Source organism: Octopus bimaculoides, chromosome 20 (genome assembly GCF_046866305.1).
Source record: "Octopus bimaculoides isolate indiv1 chromosome 20, ASM4686630v1, whole genome shotgun sequence".
Classification (NCBI taxonomy): Eukaryota; Metazoa; Mollusca; class Cephalopoda; order Octopoda; family Octopodidae; genus Octopus; species Octopus bimaculoides.
The window spans coordinates 20,485,170-20,493,892 of NC_142947.1; the positions used below are offsets into that span (position 1 = coordinate 20,485,170).

Here is an 8,723-nt window from a genome sequence, read left to right on the forward strand (position 1 = left end):
CGCTCCCATACCCATTGTTAATCTTCACTCTTTTCTTGCCCCTCTTCCCTCACTCCCTTTCTGTAATTGTCCCCTTACTTATTCCATATCTCTCTCAACCTACCTCTCAGACACACCATTGCCAACTACAAACACTGTTTAAAAGACCTTTGAATCTCTGGTTCTTATATTATTTGTTAGCTTCCTCTGCGAAAACCCTGTGCACTACCCAAACTGCATTAACCAAAGAAAAGGTCAGCGAAGTCCATCAAAGATTCCTTTGATGCCAGACTAAAGAATTCTGTGATGTTGCTATACACCCTAGAACTTCAAAATATTCATTTTACTGGAATATATTGAACATTTACAGTTCACAATTCTTATTTTAGATTATCCTGCCAAGTTACATTATTATTCCCTTCCCACTATCTTATATTACCCAACTCCTATCCTACATTACCTCAGCTTTTTTGATTACCTCTTCATTTTCTACTTTGCTTGATTCAGTTAGTGAAACTATTTCTGCGCTAAGTATCTGACCATATACATTTATTATATTTCGACCTATTGTTTTAGCCTTAGAGACATGAACTGTGCCTACAATATTCAAGAACATTAAAACTTGGACAAATGGAACTACTTTTCTTACTATTCAGTACTGTGTGACTATAAATAATATATTCAATATTGTATGACCATTAATACCGAATATTTTGCATAAAGTATTTTTGACATATAAATATATCTTAAATGTGTTGCTCTTCCAATATTTATTCAATCTATTCTTCATTTAGTTAAATAAAAATCACACAGTGGTAGATTTAAATCAGTGCCTATTATGTGCAACGGTTGCTGCCATATTAGGTTTAGAATAGGTTGTTTAATAATTTATATGAATGGTCATTATTTGATGTCTAATATATTGTATGATCTCCTGTTATTTTATACACATAAATCTCGCCACTTTTGCCTGCAGTCATTGAAGGTAAATCAAATAGCTTATGTCTAACATCAAACTGCACTTACTTAAATAATTCAATCACTTTATTTACCTTCTATTTCACATAGTTTTAACTGCTGTCCAATAACCACATTCCTATAGTCGATGAATAAATTTTCCATTTTCATTAATCACTGTAAACATTTCCTGTCGTGTTATTAGTTGTCTTTAATACATTCACAAGACTTATTAATAATCTTATTAAAGGTTTTCTCATCTTCATTTCCAAAAATAAAGTTATACATTTCTCTTGTATAAGTTGCTTGATTGATCCTAATAGTAAGGACTCTTAAGATTTGATTAAAGGTTCACTTCTTGAAATTGTATCTCAAAACATCCTCGTTCCCACTGTCAACCATAGACTTGAATACATTTGAATTGCCTCCAAATAGTAATTATATATAATCAAGTCATTTATCAAGATAACAAAGATAGGGCCTAACAGAGAGGTAATTCATGTCTACGTAATGCAGGAATATATGCCATCAACGCAAACATTTGTCTATTTTCACTGGCAATTGCTTATCAATATATTCAACGAGTTCATATAAACAAACGCCTAAATCTTTGATAAAAGTCAAATTGTTGTATGTAATCAGTATATGTTAAATTGCTTGAGTTACCAACGTCGAGAGGTGCAGTACTTTTCTGTGATGTTTAAAATTGTACAGTTTCTAAACAAACAGGATGTTGCTGGCCATATGTCCAACAATAGTTTCCCTGATAATACACCACCACCATAAAACAAATTGTTCAGCTGATTACGCTATAGTTCCTTCTGGAAATTTAAACATGCTATTGTGCAATACAATTTTGGACCAGTTGGCCTATTGTGCAGCTTTCTTCAATGACTCATCGTACATAATGTCGAGGTGGTGATTAACGACTTTCACTAGTTTGTACAGTAGTCATAAGTTCGAAAAGCAATATACTTCTTGTTAAGTTAATGTCTTCTACTTGAATAAAAAAAAAATGGTGGTTGAAACTAAAAACGTAGATCTGTGAAAACACTACTGAGGGCTTGATTAAGTTAGAGGCTTTACCCGGTGGACAAATGTATTTTGTGTTCTCCTCAGAATTAGCCAGACAAGAAATCGTTATTGCAGCGTATTAAGGTGGCGAGCTGGTAGAATCTTTAGCACGCGGTGCAAAATGTTTAGCAAGAAAGTATTTGGTCCGTTTTTCCAACATCCTGAGTTCAAATTCCGCCGAGGTTGACCTTGCCTTTCATTCTTTTGGGATTAATAAAATAAGTACCAGTTGAACACTGGGATCAATGTAATCGACTTACCCCCCCCCCCCCCTCCCCCCACGCACACAAAATTCAGGCCTTGTACTTCGCACTCATGGCTGAGTAGTTAAAAAGTTTGTTTTGCAAGAATGAAGTCACTCAGTCTTATGATCAGAAACTGTAGAGAAACCTGTCGCTCGAAAATTACGTATAATTTCCAGGGTCAGCCTTGTAACCGTGCCTTACGTTGATTCAGCCTGCGAATTATGTTTTACGATACAGAAATACTCAATCACATATTAATTTAAATATAAAGTTTTGTTGTTTTTATCATAATTGCTACCTGATTTTTATTTATACTCTCACAAGTTTAATCACAAATTTCTACCGAATGGCATTTTGTGACTGTAAAAATGTACAATCTGTACCTTTTTCTGTATTTGAAACCTCATATAACCTTGTTTTGCGTTTCAAAATTGTATTGCTAAAGACCGTACAGAAGTCAACTTCTTAAGATATTTCATACTGTCTTGGAGTTAATCGACTTCTCTAATATCATATATAGGATTGCTTTATTTGTTAGTACTTATTAACGAATCGACATTTTGGATTTTATAAACCAAGGATTATAAATTCGTATTTCATGCAAGTATTTCAATATGCTGTTTGGTAAGTTATTCGCTACGATAAACCAGTTTTCATTCCAGAGGTTTACTTGACTGTCACTCACTTGATAGTTTAGAAACTGAAACTATAAGATGTTATCTTTTGTAATATGATTACTTAGGTAATATAAACCATTCAAGGGATTAACAAAGTTATATATATCCAAATAACAAATGGAATGGTTACTGTCAGACTATAACACCCAGGAAATGACTCGCTTGTTGACCCCTTAACAACTGTTAAAGGTAACAGAACAGACTTACTTTTATCTTTCCAAAGACACAGTCGCTACAATCAAATGCACATACAGACACAGACACACACGTAGATCCATGCAAACACTCACAGACTCAAAGACTCAAAAGCTAACATGTAAACACTTACATCTATAAAACAAACAGGGTAAGTCTAGAATTACGGTGAAGTTCTCACACACTTGTCAGGTCATTTTTCTATTGACATTTTGACAGAATGATCTCTGATCGGATGGAATTTCATGTTCGCCCTATGTAGTATTTTGCTCTTCTCGAATCTATAGATACGAATTTCTATATGTCATTTAATTACAAAACATTAATTTATTTTATTCTATTACCACACACCATAATTGCTTTGAAATGCCTCCGTTTGCAGTTTTCAGATATGTGTGTGTATGTGTGTGAGTCCGTGTGTGTGTATGTGTGTGTGTATGTGTGTCTGTATGTATGTATGTTTGTGAGTATATATATTTATAGATAGATAGATAGATAGATAGATAGACAGACAGATAGATAGATAGATAGATAGATAGATGTGTATATGCATATATATATGTATATGTGCATATAATTTTATGTGTGTATATATAAATATTTACACATACGCGTGTGTGTGTATGTGTACAGAGAGAGAGTGAGAGAAAGAGAAAGAGGGAAACTAGAACGGGTGAAAATAAATATACAGAAACTAAACACAAGCCTAGCAACATTTACTCACAAATATGACTGAATATATATGGAACAACTTAAATATTTCTAGAATGTGTTGAGGTAGCACTTTAAATTTTTGGATGAAAGCTTAACCATTTACTCACCACCGAAAAGCTTGTTTTTCTTCTTTTCTTAAATTATTTATCTTCTGTTTATATATTTATTATTGATATATTTTTGTGGGTGGTGCAGCCAAAAGTTTTCTCAGACTGAAATCTAATGACCCGTTATCAATTTGCAAATGTAACCGTTTCATTTACATCACCCAAAGTGTCAGAAATGTATTGGACGCTATAAATGTTCATTTTTCTCTGAAGTTTCATATATTTTCTTACTTTTCACAGATAGTCTGGTCAACGCCTAAGGATAGATGTAGTATCTCGATTTCAAGCTGTCCTCACCGTTAACATAACCGAGTGTAAGCGACCTTACAGCAACCAGATCCACCATACCTTGTAAGAGGTGACAGTTGAACCATCAATATGGAAAGGTTTTATGGAAAAGAAGTTAGCCAAACCTTGAAGAGTGGTGTGTAGACGGTCTATAAACACCAACTTTAGATTCTAGACCAATGGTTCTCAACCCGGGTCTATATTAGCCCCAGGAGTCCATACATTTGGACTCCTGGGGCTAATATAGATTTGGCGGGGGATCCACCCAAGCAAAAAACTTTATTGGGGTTCCACAAGTGGTATGTTAAGAGTCCATCAAAATGTTTTGATTCAGATGTATTCATTGGAAGAAACTAGGTTTCTTTCTCAACATAGACAAGTTACTGTGTTGGAAAAAAAACTGGAATTTTGAAAGAAGTATCTATAAAACTAGTTTTTCAAAATTGAATCGCTATGGCGGCCCACCAAAGTAAAATAGGAATCAAAGGAGTTCGTAGGTAAAGAAAAAATGTACAGAATTGCACAGAAAATTGCATGGCTATGCAAATCATGAACAGATTCGTATGGACAATAACAAAAACCACAGCCATCTCCAAATTGTTCGCTTTGACTGGAACTCTTACTGCCCCGAGTTGCAACGCCCAAACTGACTGCAATTTTACGACTCTGGAGATGTGAACACTATACTTCAGAACATCCTGAACTTAATATGGACAGCATATGCAGCATCAGTACCACGTAAGTACAAAAAACATCCCAAGAGTGCAATTTGTGACACTACAGCAGTCAGAAAACAGCACAGCTCCCATGACTTTCGGAAACATACTTTTCACACTCAGAGTTACTGAAGCATGGAACAAACTACCTGTTAGTTGCCGAGACATCGCATCCTTTAAAACCTCCATGCTTTCAGAAATCCGCCAACACTACACCTGATACCCCACTCCACTCCATATACATGCGCACATGTATACATGTATATCATGACTCATATACTGTTCACTTTCCTGACTTTTGTATATAACTCTATATACTGTACATGCACCTTTGATGAGCACTATACACAATAATTTCATTATTATTATTATTATTATTATTATTATTATTATTATTATTATTATTATTATTATTATTATTCAGAAGATTTATTTTTATGATGTGCTTTCACTTCACTACCGAGCGCAGCTCTGTGCCTTGGGTATGTGCTGTGGTTTGTAGTGATGCTCATAATTTTACTGTATTGAAAGTGTTTTGCGTAGGATGTGTGCAGTGCCCAGTAGTGCAATTTTCTGTATGTAATATATATTTGTAAGTCCTGGTGTTTTTATTATGTATTTGTCTGAATATTATTATTATTATTATTATTATTATTATTATTATTATTATTGTTATTATTATTATTATTATTATTATTATTATTATTATTATTATTATTATTATTATTATTATTACTACTACTACTACTATTATTATTATTATTATTATTATTATTATTATTATTATTATTATTATTATTATGGAATGAAGAGCCATTGACTAGAAAGAGCATAGTTTGAGAAAAATCATGGAAGACACATATCTACCATGGATAAATACTTCATGTAACATATTCAGCAATCTAAACTTAATCCAGATGGACGCATTTACGATGTTTGCAGTGGAAGGAGCAAGATTTCTTGCCATTAATAGCTTATATTAGAGAAGACGGTTTGCAACATAAACACTGTTCTGTAAAATGTGCACAATAAAAACCTGTTCTGTAATATGTGCGCGACCTGGATCCCTCAAACAAACGCTCACAACATAATAACCCTTAAATAGAGGACATTTCAATTAATTTTTCAAAAATTTCATATAGAAACAGCCATCATCAAAAGAAAGTCAATATTTTACGGCACTTTTTGATCACGTGATTGTAAATTTTATTGTGCAAGAAACTAACAATTTTTATAATTTTGAACTTAACGTAAAAACAAGTATGAAAATTACCCTTGAGAACAGGAGATAGTTTTGGTTTTTGCCCGTTTGACAATCATTCAGCAACCGTTTCCCGCCGCTTAAGGGTTCACGTCTAAAACGTTTCTTCCAGGCTGTATGACATGCATATTTCCTTTGTTATTTCTCACATCTCTCTTTCTCTTTCTGTCTCTCTCTTTCTCTCCTCTCTCTCTCTCTCTCTCTCTCTCTCTCTCCCTCTATGTATCTATCTATCCATCTTTGTCTCTGTCTCTCTGTCTCTATCTCTATCTATTTATCAGTCTCTCTATTTGTTTGCTTGTTATCTATCTACTAATGAGGAATTTATCTTTTTTCCAAGTGATATCAGCACATTTATAACATATCCATAACATCTGAATATTGTTTACTCGGATATTAAACCGAAGTGACATCGAATGAATTCCTTCAAAGGAGTTCAATTGTTTTTTGTGTCCTTCACTTCTAAGTTTGTATAATTTTATATTGATTAAAAACTCTATTAAACAAATTTCATAGAAATAATTTTGTACTGTAGTTTACTTCAGTTTTATATATTTGTGTTACATGTGTCTACATTTTCAAAACTTTGCAATGAAGAGCCAGGAGTTACACATCAATACTTTCAGTCGAATTAAATGGGAACATAATGAGTTTTCAAGCATAAAATAGAATATTTATTTTAATGTTGTTATCTTTCAACAGTCAGCACTGTCAGCACTGTATCTTGTTTGTGGAAATTCTTTCGGCATTATATTATGCTACACATCTTTTAATTCTGAAACACTGATTTATTAAATTCATTCGGTGAATATATTGACTAAGTACTATATATTTATGTAACTTCAACGTTCCTCTCTCCCTAAATTTTTGGCTTCATGCTTCTGATAGTAATCACCGTCATCGTCGTCGTCATCATCATCATCATCATCATCGTCATCATCATCATCATCGTCCTCATCATCATCATCATCATCATCATCATCATCATCATCATCATCATCACCATCATCATCATCATCATCATCATCATCATCATCATCATCATCATCATCATCATCATCATCATCATCATCATTACCATCACCATCAGTAGCAGAAGCAGTAGTAGTAGTGTTTTGGTCATTATTGTTACTTTCTTTATACAAGCAATCCCATGTCTTGCTCAAAGGTTTCAACCCAACCAACAACAAATTGGACGTTTTTACTACGGGTGTTATTTATATTAGCCATGATATAATGTATGGAAAGGAAGCCAAAGTCTGAGAACTAAGATTCTCTTAAATTTGTAATATTTCAGTTTTGAAGGAGTTATTAGAGAATCAGAGATTTTCAGATTGACAATGGTTTTCTTAGAATGTCACCAGTACCCATAAGAACGAATTTTTGTAGTTCTGGTACTTTAGCGTTTCTTGGTATTTGGCCATAATATTTAAAGAGCGCCATTTGTTTTTATCCCCAAAGCTCCGATTTTCAGAGGTACTGTCTTTCTTAAATGCCACATTGTTGAGGCCTCTATTTCAAGGTCCTTGTATTTACTTAACTTTTCAAATACTTTTACAGAAGTGTTGCAGTTTGCTGTGTTTGACATATCTATGAGCAAACATGTTTTGCCAGTGTGATATGTTGCCGCAATATCTAGTCTATTGGCCTGAGTATTTCATTTAGTTTAAATGCTAAAGCCCCAGAGGATGGTGATAACTTTATTTTCTACCGCTTTGTCAGTTTATGTTCCCTACCAGTTTTTTTTTTCTCAAAAGAGAGTCCATTTTGACTGCAAATACTGACCATAGGCGCAGGAGTGGCTGTGTGGTAAGTAGCTTGCTTACCAACCACATGGTTCTGGGTTCAGTCCCACTGCGTGACACCTTGGGCGAGTGTCTTCTACTATAGCCTCGGGCCGACCAAAGCCTTGTGAGTGGATTTGGTAGACGGAAACTGAAAGAAGCCTGTCGTATATATGTATATATATATATGTATGTGTTTGTGTGTCTGTGTTTGTCCCCCCAATATCGCTTGACAACCGATGCTGGCGTGTTTACGTCCCCGTAACATTAGCGGTTCGGCAAAAAAAAAACCGATAGAATAAGTACTAGGCTTCCAACGAAAAAGTCCTTGGGTCGATTTGCTCGACTAAAGGCGGTGCTCCAGCATGGCTGCAGTCAAATGATTGAAACAAGTAAAAGAGTAAAAGAATAAATCTATCACGGCGATTAATATATCCATTTCAAGTAAGCACGAAGCATCCAGAGATGAGGAGGTGAATTGTTTCATTGGTTATACAAGAATAGGGGCAGGCAGGATTAGCCCCACTTTTAAGAATGATTGTGTTGTAGTTTCTGAAGAACAAACACTGATCCTGCCCTCTGGTTTTGATTTAAGTCCAGATGTAGCCAACCACTGATGAGTTATATTTGTATCAATACCGAGAAAGCAGACCTTTATAAGTTTTTTGTCGTGCCCTGCCTTTCTTTTCCGTCCATTTCGAAGCTCTGGGATACCATTTGATTTGG

General features: G+C 34.4%; 1 long non-coding RNA gene across 4 annotated transcripts in view; it reads left to right on the forward strand.

Moving 5' to 3' along the window:
- LOC149131618 (uncharacterized) overlaps window positions 1–6,747 on the forward strand; it is a 122,440-nt gene extending 115,693 nt beyond the window's left edge. For all 4 annotated transcript variants that reach the window (XR_016237558.1, XR_016237559.1, XR_016237561.1 and 1 more), the window contains exon 4: window positions 4,189–6,747. This is a non-coding gene — a long non-coding RNA (uncharacterized LOC149131618). The remainder of the gene's footprint in view (window positions 1–4,188) is intronic.
- Window positions 6,748–8,723: the final 1,976 nt, after the last annotated feature.